At 58.8% G+C, this 13,651-nt stretch overlaps 1 protein-coding gene and 1 long non-coding RNA gene across 3 annotated transcripts in view; one reads left to right on the top strand and one right to left on the bottom strand.

Annotated features, from left to right (window-relative positions):
- Positions 1-10,721, bottom strand: LOC142417185 (uncharacterized). The gene is made up of 3 exons (XR_012777913.1): positions 10,600-10,721; positions 1,622-1,776; positions 1-443 (listed from the first exon to the last, which is right to left on the bottom strand). It is a non-coding gene; the product is annotated as an uncharacterized LOC142417185 (long non-coding RNA).
- TP53INP2 (tumor protein p53 inducible nuclear protein 2) overlaps positions 10,617-13,651 on the top strand; it is a 21,897-nt gene continuing 18,862 nt past the window's right edge. For both annotated transcript variants that reach the window (XM_075517619.1, XM_075517620.1), the window contains exon 1: positions 10,617-10,783. The gene's annotated coding sequence lies outside the window, so the exon portion shown is untranslated. The remainder of the gene's footprint in view (positions 10,784-13,651) is intronic.

Raw genomic sequence — 13,651 nt, forward strand, 5'->3', positions numbered from 1 at the left:
TTGCCCCAGTTCATCCGGGACCTATAGGCACCACAGCCCAATGCCTATCAACTCATCTCATGTCAGGCATCAGATGCACAGCAGTGGGGTGGGAAGTTTCTCCACGAAGGCCCTAATGTGGCTGTGCACCGAGGTGCTGCCTCCCCCGGTGCCGTGCACATGGCCGTAGCTCATGTTCCCATGCACGTGGCCGTAGCTCAGCCCAGGGGACTAACCAGAAACCCTGAACGTCCCCAGGGGCACGGAAAATGGAGCACGGACGTTTGCAGCCGGGTTCGCAGCCCCTCTCTCCAGATGCCCATCCCATGCCCGGCTGTATGGAGCCATGGCCCCAAATTTCACACCGCTCCCGTGTGGGAGCTGTGCTCCTTCCCTGGGCTGGGGCCTCGGCCGTGGCTCAGCCAGCCGTGCCGCTGGTGTTGCCGCCAAGCAGTGTTGCTGGCCTGGCTGAAAATAACCCAAAGCTAATTTTAACCTCGGCGGTGTTACATTTTTCAGGTCATTGGGGTGGGTGGTGGGGAGGACAGGGCGGGGGCGTGCTAGGGGCATGGTGTGTGCGGGGATGTGCGCACACGGGCGTCTGCACAGACATTAACGCTCGGGAGAGGCACCCTGGGTATGATAACAGGGGATCTGTTCCTATCGTCTCAGCACAAAACCAGACTGCGGATTAAGAGAAGACTTTAGTGTTCCCTTCCTCCCCTCAATATAGCAAAACCTGCACAGGGCAGGACATTTATAGCTGCCCTCCCTTATCGGGAGCTCTCTTGGGTTTCACTCCTGGGTGACACCCGGGATCATGCTCTGCTGCTGCTGTAGGCAGCTGAGAGGCGGTTGCGGAGTCTTCCTGCCCTGCACATGCTGCACGGCCCCCCGGGTCCCTGCGGTCTGGAGCCGGCGTTGTGCAAAGTGGGGCGTAGCCGTGATGCCAGGCACCTGCAGCGCCCAGCTCACGCTCCTTGGAGCCAACCCATTTCTCTGCGAGCAGCAGGCAGGGGAGATCACGCTGGGCGTGGGATCACGCTGCTTCTATTGGTATCTGTGCCGTAAGACTCCAAAGACTTTGCTCGGTGCTACCATAGCCTTTACTGCAGCCACAGGAGCTCGACAAGGAGGAAAATCTCTCCTTTGGAGAGATGCCATGTGCATATTGGTGAACTTGCTCCAGGCTCTCCATCAGCTCCCTGGGTCCCTCCTCTCCTTTTTTCACACCTGGCTTTACAATCTTGCTTCAAGAAGGAGATAAAGAGTGGCTCAACAGGGTCCCGAGAGCAAGGCACTCTCCTGGGAGAGAGTCTGAGCCAAAGTGCCAAATGGGCAGGGGGATCCCAGGGTGGACAGGAACCCTCCCAGCATCGTGGACCAGCTCACGGGCAGTACTTGGGAAAAACTGCAGGCAGCTAGTCCCTGTCCCCCAGGGAGAGCCAGGCCAGGGCTCGGGGCTGCAGCAGCAGCGAGGTCCCTTCTTGCCCCGGGGCAGAGAGCAGGTCCCCTCCTGGCTGCCTGGGGACCCCCTGGGGACAAGGAGTCGGGGGCTGAGACACTGTGGTGGGAGCTGCCCTCTCTCCTGGCCGGCACATCCTAGTCTGAAGACACCATAAAAAGAGTCGAGGTGACTCACCGCAAGGACAGCCATCAACACAGCTGAGACACTGCCTGGAACAGATCCTCCAAGACTGTTATTTAAGGCTGACGGTCACACTGAGTGCTGGATAAACCCGTCCTTGTCCCAGGGATCCTACTCCAGCACGAACTCCTTAGATTGCAGAAAACTCCCTAATGAGGAAAGAGAAAGTAGAGCAGAGTTGGTGCTGGTGACCTGGCCAGGGCAGCTGAGTGCAGCGTGACCATCCCGAAGCTGCTCCTGCCAGCCGCTGCCAGCACGAGGCCGCCGGCCACTTCCCGGGATCCTCTGGGGAGACCTTTCTCTCCACATGAGGACAGAACCAAACTGCAGGACAGAAATCTCCTCTGTAGGGGGTGATGAGTTCACTTTTCCCCACTTTACTTGGACCTTCTGGGATGAGGATGCCTGTGATGAGCCTTTGACCACACAGTTTGGATGGGAGCATGGGTGTCCGGAGGAAAGCCCGAGGGAGTAGCTTTGTCTTTGTGCCAGAACCAGACCATGTCACCATGTCACCATGTCACTATGTCACCATGGTAATGGCCAGAAGCAGTGTCCCCTGTGGACACCAGCTCCTGGGGAAGGTGTGGTGTGACCCTGTATCGTGAGGTACAGGGGCCAAAGGGAATCACAGAATCACAGAATCGTATAGGTTGGAAAAGACCCTTAAGATCATCAAGTCCAACTGTAAACCTGACACTGCCAAGCCCACCACTACACCATGTCCCTAAGCACCTCATCCAAACGGCTTTTAGATACCTCCAGGGATGGGGACTCCACCACTTCCCTGGGCAGCCTGTTCCAACGCTTGATAACCCTCTCAGTGAAGTAAAATTTCCTAGTACCCAATCTAAACCTCCCCTGGCACAACTTGAGGCCATTTCCTCTCGTCCTGTCACTTGTTACCTGGGAGAAGAGACCGACCCCACCTCTCTACACCCTCCTTTCAGGTAGCTGTAGAGAGCGATGAGGTCTCCCCTCAGCCTCCTTTTCTCCAGGCTGAACAACCCCAGTTCCCTCAGCCGCTCCCCATCAGCCTTGTGCTCCAGACCCTTCACCAGCTTCCTTGCCCTTCTCTGGACACGCTCCAGCCCCTCAATGTCTCTCTTGGAGTGAGGGGCCCAACACTGAACACAGCATTCGAGGTGCAGCCTCATCAGTGCCAAGTACAGGGGCACGATCCCTGCCCTAGTCCTGCTGGCCACACTGTTCCTGACACAAGCCAGGATGCCATTGGCTTTCATGGCCACCTGGGCACACTGCTGGCTCATATTCAGGCGGCTGTCGACCAACACCCCCAGGTCCTTCTCTGCAGGGCAGCTTTCCAGCCACTCTTCCCCAAGCCTGTAGCGTTGCATGGGGTTGCTGTGGCCCAAGTGCAGGACCTTGCACTGAGCCTTGTTAAACCTCATACAGTTGGCCTTGGCCCATCGATCCAGCCTGTCCAGGTCCCTCTGCAGAGCCTTCCTCCCCTCAATCAGATCAACGCTCCCGCACAACTTGGTGTCATCTGCAAACTGACTGAGGGTGCACTCGACCCCTTCGTCCAGATCATTGATAAAGATATTAAACAGGACTGGCCCCAACACAGAGCCCTGGGGGACACCTGGGGGAAGGGGCATGTCTGGACAGCACCAGCAAAGTGCGGGAGAACTGGTCCGCCTGGGACACACCGCTCTGACCACTCTCCGAAAAACAGCCGAGCAAGGAAGGCTAAGCACCCATGGAAGAGTGATTTTCCCCCCTATAATTTTCCCATCCCCTGAAATGGAAGACCCAGGCTTCATCTTATTTGCTTATAATTGTCCTGGATTTAATTTGAGTGTAGGAAGTTCCTGCCTCTTGTCCTAGGGAGCGATTTAAAATAAATTGATACAAATAAATGGGACCGTGCGAAGATGAAGCTGACCCAGGGTAAAGGCCAGCATGCTGCCAGTGCCCACCGTGGGCTGTAAGCATGCGAGGGGGCTGCTGCCGTGCTACGTCCTCCATGGTCACTGCTGCTGTGTGCCTCAGCCCAGCTGGGGTTCACGTTTAAGTGTGTATATTCCCAGGGCTCCAGCTCGAACAGGCAAGTAATAAGCAAATCTATACTGAACCGTGGGGCAGCCTGGCCAGGCGATCCAGGGGTTGCTCTTTTATTCAGGTGCAGCCCAGCATAATTTTTCACCCTTGCCGTGGGAGGGCTGAGCCTCCCCTGTCTGGATGGATCCCCGGTGCTCAGCGCCATTCTCCAGCAGGACTGGCAGCCAAGACCTCATCTTGCACAAGACAAATATGTGGCAGGAGTCAAAAGAGCCAAAAACCCGCTTGTGCGAGAGCTGACAGCTTACAGGTTGCTAGATTCACCCAGCCTGGACACGCACGGAGCCCCAGCAGCATCCCGGCATGACCTGCCCTGACCTAGCAGGCTGCAGCACCTCTGGTGACCAAGGCATGGCCAGGCCTGAACTTCCACTGGCCCAGGGTCAGCTTAGGCAGGATTTAACCCTGACCTTAGAGAGGTCCTGAATGCTGATTCAAATGCTTATCCTCCTTTTGGGACACATGGCTGAGCTTGAGGACTTGAGGGCAACCCTGGGAGCACCCTTGAGTAAAGCATCACTGGGCAGAGTACTGGCCACTTCAGGACACCTGTCTGGAGGGGGGTCACTTCCAACCCTGGAGCAGGCAGAAAGGCCAAGAGACATGCATGATCCAAGCCCTGGAAAATCAAACTGCCCTGATTTATAAAAGCTGCAAGCCTGTGGTCATTGCTGAAGCCACTCAGGGGGTGTCAGAGGTCTGGGGCGACTCTATAGTCCCGAGGCACCCAAGGGCCCCAGGAGCCTTGCCCAGACTGATTGGAGTCAGTAGGACTGTAGGAAGAGCAAGCCTTGAGCTGGGGTCCATTCCTCACCTCCGCACCACAATGTGCCCTCTGCAGCACCGGCCGCTGGTGCACACTCACCCTATGGAGCACACGCTCCCCTCTATGGAGAACACCCCCCCCATGGAGAACACACCACCCCCTATGGAGCACACCCCTGTGGAGCACACCCCACCTCTATGGAGCACATCCCACCCGCTGTGGAGAATACACCACCGCCTGTGGAGCACACCCCTATGGAGCACATCCCACCCTTATGGAGAACACACCACCCCCTATGGAGCACACCCCACCCCTGTGGAGAACGCACCACCCCCTATGGAGCATACTCCATGCCTATGGAGAATACACCACGCCCTACAGCGCACACTTGTGGCATGTGGCATGAGCCCTTTGGGGGTGAGGCCGGGGGGCCTGGGAAGTAACCGCTGCTGCTGGAAACCACGCGTGGAGGGGGGGCACGGGGCAGCAGGGTGGGCAGGCTCCTTCTCTTGGCGCCATGGTGAAGGTGGAAGCTGGGCATCAGCCACGTTGGAGGGGACTCGTCACCAAGATACCACTAAGGCTGAGATGACCCGTGGCCAGTGGCTGCTGATGGGGCAGCAGCTGGGTTCCCCCCTCCCTTTTTCTGCAGCGCCGGCAGGGAGAGGGCAAGCCCTTGCCTGCTCTCCTTGCTAGCGAAAGCTGCCTGCTCCCTCCGGGCTCCGGCAGAGGTGCTGAGGCTGCCGGGGAGGTGGCAGTGGCAGGGGGTGACGGGGCGCTGCCGTGCCTGGTCCCGCGCCAGTCCCTCGCTGCACGGGCGGTGACGCTGGCTGCCTGCACCCAGGCTGGCAAGGTTACTCCACGCTGAGACACACACCCCAAAATCGCCCTGGGTCAAATGACTGGGCTCATCTCACCAGCTGCTATTTCCTTCTGTCCCAAAGCCAAGCGAGAAACTTGTAGAAAACAAGAACGTGTCAGTCAAACAGCACACTGAGTCAGAGAGCTCCTGGGCTCGGGTCACGCGGGGCTGCTGGTAGCAAGGAGCTCTCTGCAGCGTCCCCAGCTGGGAGGGACACCCCACCCTGGCCGGGTGCTGCTGCGGGAGGCGGCCAACTTCTCCCCTGATGACTCCCCCAAAGCATCTGCCTCCCTGGGCAGCCTTCCCAACGGGACACCGCTGCCTGGCCGAAAGCCAGTTTGCAACCCTGGTTTCAAAAGATGTTTTGGTGTCTCCTGGCAGAAAGCTGCTGGTGACCCAAATTCTAAATATAGAAGCAAGTCCATTTTTTTGTAACGAATGCAAAACATCCGTGCCACGTTCATCTTTGGGAAACAGGTCTTTTTGTCAGAGAAGGTTTGCCAGATTTCTTTCAAGTGAGGTCACCTCCTGACTGTGGTCATTCTCAGAGTGCTCTCACGCTTATTTGCTCTAGGTAAACTCCTCCATGCTCCCTCACTGCTGGAAAGGCATGCTCAGAGCCTCCGGCAAATCCCGGGCCTGGGGCTGCAGCTCTTCATGTGACGGACCATCCCCATCTCAGGCCATGGGCAGTTCCTCCGGGACGAATGTGTGGTGTGAAGCCTGCCTGCTGCTCGCTCCTTGGGCAGAGCAGCTGGGGAAGGCTGGCGAGCCAGGGCCCTGTCTCTCCCTGCGCCCCTGGGTGCCACGCAGGCTGTGGGCATCTTTTGGTGGCACAAGGCGGTTTCTTGGGGCTGGAGGGCTGCGGTTGCCCCATAGGCATGATCGGCATCCATCCCCTCTGCACCTTGTGCAGGCTGGCATCTCTTGTCCAGCCCCAGCAGCACAGAGCAGCTCCTGCCCACTGCGGAGCGCATCGCCGTCCCTGTCCCACAGCCATACGGGGTGCCCCAAGGAAGGATCTGTCCCCAGCCTTGAAATAATCACAGGTTCCCTGAGTGCTCGGCCCCTCACAGAGCCCAAGGAGCCTCACAGCTCTTCTCCAGCGTGGGCTGGGCAGGCGGGCACCTGCCCGCTGAGGGCTGGGAGCCGATGCTGGCAGCAGAACAAGGGACTGCAAAGCCCCATGCTGGGAGGAGTGGGGTCCCGGCCACCAGGCAGCAAGTGACCAAAGGTCGTAACAACTCCAATTTAACGAGCACCTGAGCTACACTGTGTCCACACAGTCCTGGCTCCGGCAGAGACTGAATCGAACCCTTCGCCTCTGTGTGTGTCTGGCCAAGCATGGTTGGGTTTCCCTGCCAGCGTCCCTTTGATGCCAGTGTCCCTTTGATGCCAGCGCAGAGAAGGGAAGAGGGAGGAGACGCTGCTGTGGAGCCCTGTGGACCTGGGCCGGAGCCCACCTGGGCCAGCCAGGGCACCTCTGGGGGAGCAGGGTGGTGGGAGAGACCATGCTGGGCCCATTACTGATGGATCTTCCTCTGGCCACTAAACCCCAGCAAGACTCCACTGAGATTTCTCAGGGCCTGGTAGTTTTGCGCAGTTTAAGTCAATTTTGAGAAAGTGAGTAGAGGCAGGGCTGACGCCCACAGGCACCCCTCCTGTCACCAGTGCCACTGCTCAAGGCGCCAGAGCTGCTCACAAGGAGAGCAATGAGGCTTTTTAATGATGTAAAACAGTGTATGCTGCCTTTTCTTGATCTAGGACACAGAAAACCAACTTTGGGCAGGAGCTCCCAGGCAAATCCATCCCAAGGGGCAGGCAGCATGAAAATCGCAGCCTGAGGAGCTGAAGCGTGGTGAACACCAGGACACCGGAGATGTGGGTTGTTGGTGGCACCTCCCAGTCTGCTTCACTGGGGCTGGATGGGTGTCAGGGTTTCTGGGCACATCCCAGGCCTCTGGAGTTGGCGCCCTGAGGGCTCGCAGTGGAATGGGGGTGGCCGGGACAGGGTGTCCTTCTGGGAAGGAGAAAGAGCAGCTTCTGCTCATTTCATTTTCCCGTTCTCTATTGTTTCACACAGAGAGTGTGTTTAAGGACTGTCTCTGTACATCGCACACGTACGTCTTCATTAACTGCTCTTCCCAGCCCCAACTGATGAGCACACAGCTCACAAAATGGCAGCAAGCCACATGGCTCAAATGGATTGTGGCCTGCAGGCACCTGGGAGCTGTGAGGACTTCAGCCTGCCGTTGACCCATACCCCCAGGACATACAGGGCCACGGTCGTGAAATGCTTCTTTATGGTGCTCAGCAGTTACCTGTGTGACCCTAGCATCACCAGGAGAAATGACTGGGGCAGTGCTCCCTGGGCTTGGGGAAAAACGCATGCCAGGGATGCCAGGACCAGCACCTGCTTGGGATGCAGCGAGGTAGCCCCAGGGACCTGCAGGGAAACAGGAGCAGACAGCTGGGGCTGGAGGGACGCCCTGGGACACCCTTGCTCAGTCCATCCCGAATGCTGGAGACGTGTTCTTGGAGGCCTTGCAAAGATCCAGTCATACTATTATTTCCTGATCTCTTATTTTTTTAGAAGTTTTGGGTAGCTGGACCCAGCATCCTTTTTTTTTTTAATAAAGGACGGGTAAATAATGAGAGCCCTGACTGATTTGCATGCCATTTGTTGGGTGAAACGAAGCACGTGCGTTACATGCTGGCCCTGCACCTTGCCAGGAGCTATCAGCGCCGCTTCCCAAAACCTCCTGGGTGAAGCAGAAGCCAACGTGATCACCATCCTATTTTCAACAGTCACCCAAATACACAGAGTGCCGCTGGTTATGCATCTGAGCAGCAGAGCCCAAGGCGCCTGCTGGTGCAGACTCATGCTGTGGCATGCCAAGGCTGCAGCTGCCTCTCCATTACCTGCGGGCAGGTGATGTGCAGTCAGCTGCCTGCTCACCCTCTCCAGGCACGGCCATCTTGGGCCCCGCAGGTCAACTCACTGCAGCGTGACTTTCCTCAGCGACCTGATGGCCAGGACCACGTGGGAACCAAAGCCAGGTCATCCCCTTTGCTAGAGTGGGTGTCCCTGCATCACTGGGACAAGTCACTGGTTTTCTTTCCCTTATTCAGCGTCAACAGACACCGCTGTCCCTGGGGACCGAAGAGAGGGCCACTCCAACACCCGCAGGCTCTCCCTGCTAGCCCGGTAGCATAGCCAGAAGGCAGAATGACGTGGACCCCAGCTCAGGGTGGCAGCTCGGTCACCGCAGGCTCGTAGGCACATGAGGGCTGGGCAACCACAGCTTCCTGACTGCTGTTCCCTGCGCTGGTGAGATTAAAGTCACCATTTCCCGCTGCCATATAGGCACGGCTCTCAACTATCGCTTGAGCCCACCGACCGCAGCGCTAAGGGCCAGGCCCAGCAACTACCGGCAACCTCTGCTGATTGCCCCAGGCTGGTGCAAAGCTCGCTCCTCTGCTGTATTGCGTTTGCAGCAGCTTCCCCCCAGCAATAAATCACTGTGGCTAATAGCTGCCCTGGGAGGGGGGCTGCCTCCCTTTTTTTGCAGTAAAGGACCAGGGTAGGGTGCAGCAGAGACTGAAGCATTTCCCATCCCAGTGGGGAGAGAGGGTCATGCCATTAAACCAACCCTTCCGGGGACATGCCAGGGTGAATGGGACAATTTACCCTGGGGTAAGCTTAACCCTAGTAAGATTTGTTCCGATGCATTTACCTTCATCCACTCCTGTACAGCAGCAGCATTAAAGGTTAATTTCTGCACTCTTGCTGCAGCCAGCAAGAGCCATGTTGTAATCATTGGGCGAAACAAGTACTAATAAAAGCAGCAAAATGAAACCCCACCAGCAGCACGAGCCGTGGGGTTGAGTCTTCAAGCAGGGGCCAGCTTGAATTACGCCGTAATTTCTGGGTGTCTCCTGCAGATGCCTGCGCCGCTACGCCCAGCGGTGCCGAGCACCTCCAGCTCTTTGTGGCATTAATTGAAACTGCTGCTGCCAGCTGGAAGTGCCCCCTCGGGACATCCCAAATGAGTGGATTTTCTGCTCAGAAAGGTTTCAAGCTTCACGGGCCTCTGCTCCCCTCCCTGCAAAGGGGGGTAAGAGCTCTGCCAGGTGGCAGCTCTCCTCCCGAGATGGTTTACACCCTCCTGCAAGAAGACTAAATGTTATTTAATTTGTGACTGCGAGTTGAATAAGACTCAATTAATTTCTGCCTCTTGTGAATTTGCGATGGGGAATTCTCACCTGTGATGCCAGATGAGTCCTAACTGTACCATGCATGACTCAAGACACTTAAACTGCTCTATTAATGAGTGTTTTAATAAATGTTCTATCTTTGTACGGACAATTTCCTGCCGTGTGACAAGCTTGGCACGATGGCCATCCAAACCTTGGTCCCATGGTCAGCCCGTGCTGAGGACGAAGGCGACCCTGGTGCCGCCGAGCGTCCTGGGGGCTGCAGCACTCGCGGGATGGGCCCGGTTACGGCCCGCAGGTACCGGCCGGCCCTCCGAGCCCCCGCTCGTTTTGAAGCCGGGGGCAAGGCTGGGTGCCACGGCCGGGGGCCGCCAGCCGCGCCCCTACCTCCGCCCGCTCGTCTGCGGCCCCTCCAGGTTCCGCCGGGATCGAGGCCTCGGCGGCGCAGCAGGGCGAAGGCAGCGGGGCTGCGGCTGAGGCCGGGGCCGCTCCCGGGAGGCCCCAGGCCGCGGTGCTCGCCCCGCCGCCCTCCCCGTCCCGTGGCCGGCGGCCCCGCGCCTCTCCTCCCCGCTCCCTCCCTGCCCCCCGCTTCCGCGGGGCGCCGGGCGCCCGAGGGCGGCGGGGCCGCAGCGGGACGGGTTCGTCGCTTCAGCTCTTCCTTTGTCGCTCAGGGGCTTCCTCCCTCCCTCCCTCCGCTCCCGCTCCCGGCTCCGGAGCTCGCCTTTCCCCCAGCCTCTCGCCGCCCTCCCTTTGCTGCGGCCCTGCCCTGCCCTGCCCTTCCCCGCCGCGGGCACCCGTGGCCCCGCAGGACCGGCCTCCCAGCCCGCCGGCTGGCACGGAGCGAGGCCCCCGGCACGGAGCCGCTCCGCTGCCCGCCCCTCCGGGGCCCGGTGCCGCCGCCCCGGCTGCAGGGCTGCGTTCCCCGCGGGAGCCGCCGCCGCCACCCCGAGCCCCCCCCCGCGGGACCCCGCGCTCACGTGGGCGGCGCCCTGCCCCGCACCGACCCCGCCCTCCCGCCGCCGCCTCCTATTGGCCGCCTACCGGTCGGCGGGCGGGCCGCTTTGTGACGTCACGATCAGCTGTCGGAAGGTCCCGATTTGTGCGGGGGAGCGGCGGGCGCTCGGCAGAACCGCGCGATCGGCACCGGCACCCGCACCCGCACTACCTCAGCGCCTCCCCGCCGCTCCCTCCCGCCGCTCCCCGCCGCGGTGCCGTTACGGGCAAGGTGAGTCTCCCGCCGACCGGGGTCTGCGCGCTGCCGGGGGTCGGGACGGCCGGGGGCGGGCAGGGCTCGGGCGGAGCGGGCTCTCACCGCCTCCGTCTCCTCCCGCGGGGGGGGGGGGGGGGGGGGGCAGGCGGCGGGGGTCCGGGGCCCCCCCGCCGCCGCCCCCCCCCCCCCCCCCCCCCCCGCGCCTGTTGTTTGTTTCTTCATCACCGGATTAAGATTCGAGGTTGGTCTCCGCTCCCATTGGCTCCGCTATAGTGACGTCGGCCTCATTTGCGTATGACATTGAGACGTCATGAGGCCGGGCCCCCCTCGGTCCCCCCCGCGTTCCGGGCGCGCTTGTCCTGCCGTGACCCGGCGGAGCGCAGCCTCCTCCGGCTGCCGTGCCCGGGGTGCCCGGGGGGGTTTTGGGGGTGCGTGGGGCTTAACGATAGTGGCAGCGCGTGGGCGTCCCTCCCGTGTCCCTGCAGCTGCTCGGCCGGTATCGCCCCGCGAGTCGCTGCCGTGGGTTTCCCCAGGCAAGTTGCAGAGGTGGACGCGTCTCCCAGTTTTTATTAGAGGCTGTTTGGGTGAAAGCGTGGCTTTTGAAAAGGGAACGCGAGTGGGTAATACAGACATTTACGTAACATCGAAATAGCTCCATCTGTATTCTCCGCTCAGCTGACTGCTTTCCAGCAGATGCTTGACGCTTTCGAACACCTCCGTCTTTAGATCTCGATTTACTTTGTCAGTCCCAGCGGTCTTAATGAGATTTGGGCCCGTGCTTAGATATTTTTATTGAGTTTAACTGCGATGCCCGGGCAGGAGCCGTGGGGCCACGCGTAGCGGGTGAAGGATGCTGGCGGTGCCAGGCTGAGGCGCGTGCCCTGGCGTCCCGCGGTGCCACCGGCGCGGCACCGCCGTGTGCCAGGATGCTGAGCTCACGAGTAGGTCGGGTACCGCACGTAGCGGCTACTGTTGTTATGACTGCTCTAAGAGCACCTGCTTTGGGACAGCTCAAAAATGTCATCGGTCCTAAAAGGTCAACTCAGGCCTCTCGCCTGGGACTGCAGCAGCTGGGCTGAGCCTGGGAGGCCCTGGGCACTAAACCTGCTCCCATCGGAGGGGCTCATCTGCTGAAAAACTTGGACTCTGTGGAGTGTCACTGTAGAAACGTGCTAAAAAAGGCGTTATTGCTTTTGTAGTTTTTTTATACATATATCTATACATTTATGTCTCTTGTGTGCAGGGGAGCTACAGCCCTGCTTAGAGAGCCTGAGCAAAGGCACTGGCACCCTGGGGTCCCAAGCTGCTGGCTTAAAGTGCCGCTCCTGGGACCAGCACCACCCACTGCTGACAGGGCTGAGCTGGGTGGGCGCCCAGTGCTGTCGCTAGTTTGGCCGAGGCTTTGCTGGGGTAGGAAACCATCCCAGAAACAGGTGTTGGGCTCCAGTACAGGACTGGGCTGTACCTTCTTTCCCACCGGGCTTAGTCTACAAAGTGCCAGGAACAACTTTTTTTGCTCTAAAATAAATCTTTCCTCTCCTTTTATATTGCCCCCCCCAGAGGAAAAAAAAAAAAATAAAAAGAAAATACAAAAGCTTTCTGCTGGAGCCCACTGTCACCATTAGGAACCCGTTGCATCAAATTGGTGCTTATCTGGCCGAACACGAAAGGAAAAACATAATGGAAGTTTTTCCCCTTGAGAATAAACCGGTATCACCTGCTCATAGCAAGACTGGAAAAACCTGAGACATGAACTCTTATCTAAGAGCTTTTTAGTGCGAATTGCACAGCGAGCCCTGCGCAGGCAAGCCTCACCCCAGCCCACTCGTGGCCCCGGGCGGGCTCAGGACAGAGCTGGCGGGGAGCTCAGGGCTCCTGCGGTATCGAAGTCCAGCCTGCCAGTTAGTGTTCAGCCTCCTGCGCTTTACGGAGGGTGTGACGCTGGGGCTGCTCCCCTCTCAACGCGCACCCTCCTAGGGATGTTTCACCTAGCACGTCCCAGAGAGGAAACTTCTAAAATTTCATAAGGACAGCTCATGGCAAATCTAAAAATTTCTTGCTTGCTCAGATCATGCTGGCCACTGACAGATTTTCCAGGGCTCTGTGCGATGACATCAAATAGCAGAAGGTCGGGTTTGTCCTTGGGGCAAGGACCTTTCCTGCAGCAGTTACACAAGGGAGCCGGTGCAGATGGGGACACCAGCTCCAAGAAAAACACCCCCCTTTCTGCAACCCCAAGTTCCCCTCCTTCAGGTGGGATCTGGAGGAGCACGTGGGGACTCCTGTCCACACTGAGCTCCTGGGCTGGCTGAGGAAAGCGCTTCCAGGTGCTGGCTTGGTCTGCCATTAATAATAAGAGTCTCAGGACAAAGCGTTTTTTGGGGAATTTTTCTAACTACTCTGCCTTCTCCCCCCTCCACTTCCCTGCTCTGCAGTGGAAGAGGCTCTGGCTGTGAATCAGCCTCTGGGTTGCTGGAGTCAGTCTGTCCGTGCCGGCGGCAGCCTCGGGGTCCAGCTCTGCCTGTGTGGCCAGAGCTCCCCAGGGGAACCCCATAAACGAGGCTGCTGGCAAAGCAAAGGGATCAGCAGGAGCTGTAGCACAGTTGTTGAGTGAGCAAATGCATTAATCCAGCCCTGCCAAACTGTCCCGTGCAAGCCCCTGCCAGCTCTGGTCCCTTCCTCAATCGGGAGGGATAGAGGAGAGCGCAGGGATGCTTCACTTGTCATTTTTTGGGGTGATGAGCAGGGCCCCCCCAAGCTACCCAGCTGCCAGACCCCCTTCTCCTCCACTTTGTGTTTCCATGCTAGGTTTAGGATTTTGGTACATACAGCACGGCGAGAGCAGCCTGTGAAACGCTTGTCTAATTTAGGTAAAATGAGTTG

The sequence above is a fragment of the Mycteria americana genome, chromosome 14 (genome assembly GCF_035582795.1).
Source record: "Mycteria americana isolate JAX WOST 10 ecotype Jacksonville Zoo and Gardens chromosome 14, USCA_MyAme_1.0, whole genome shotgun sequence".
Classification (NCBI taxonomy): Eukaryota; Metazoa; Chordata; class Aves; order Ciconiiformes; family Ciconiidae; genus Mycteria; species Mycteria americana.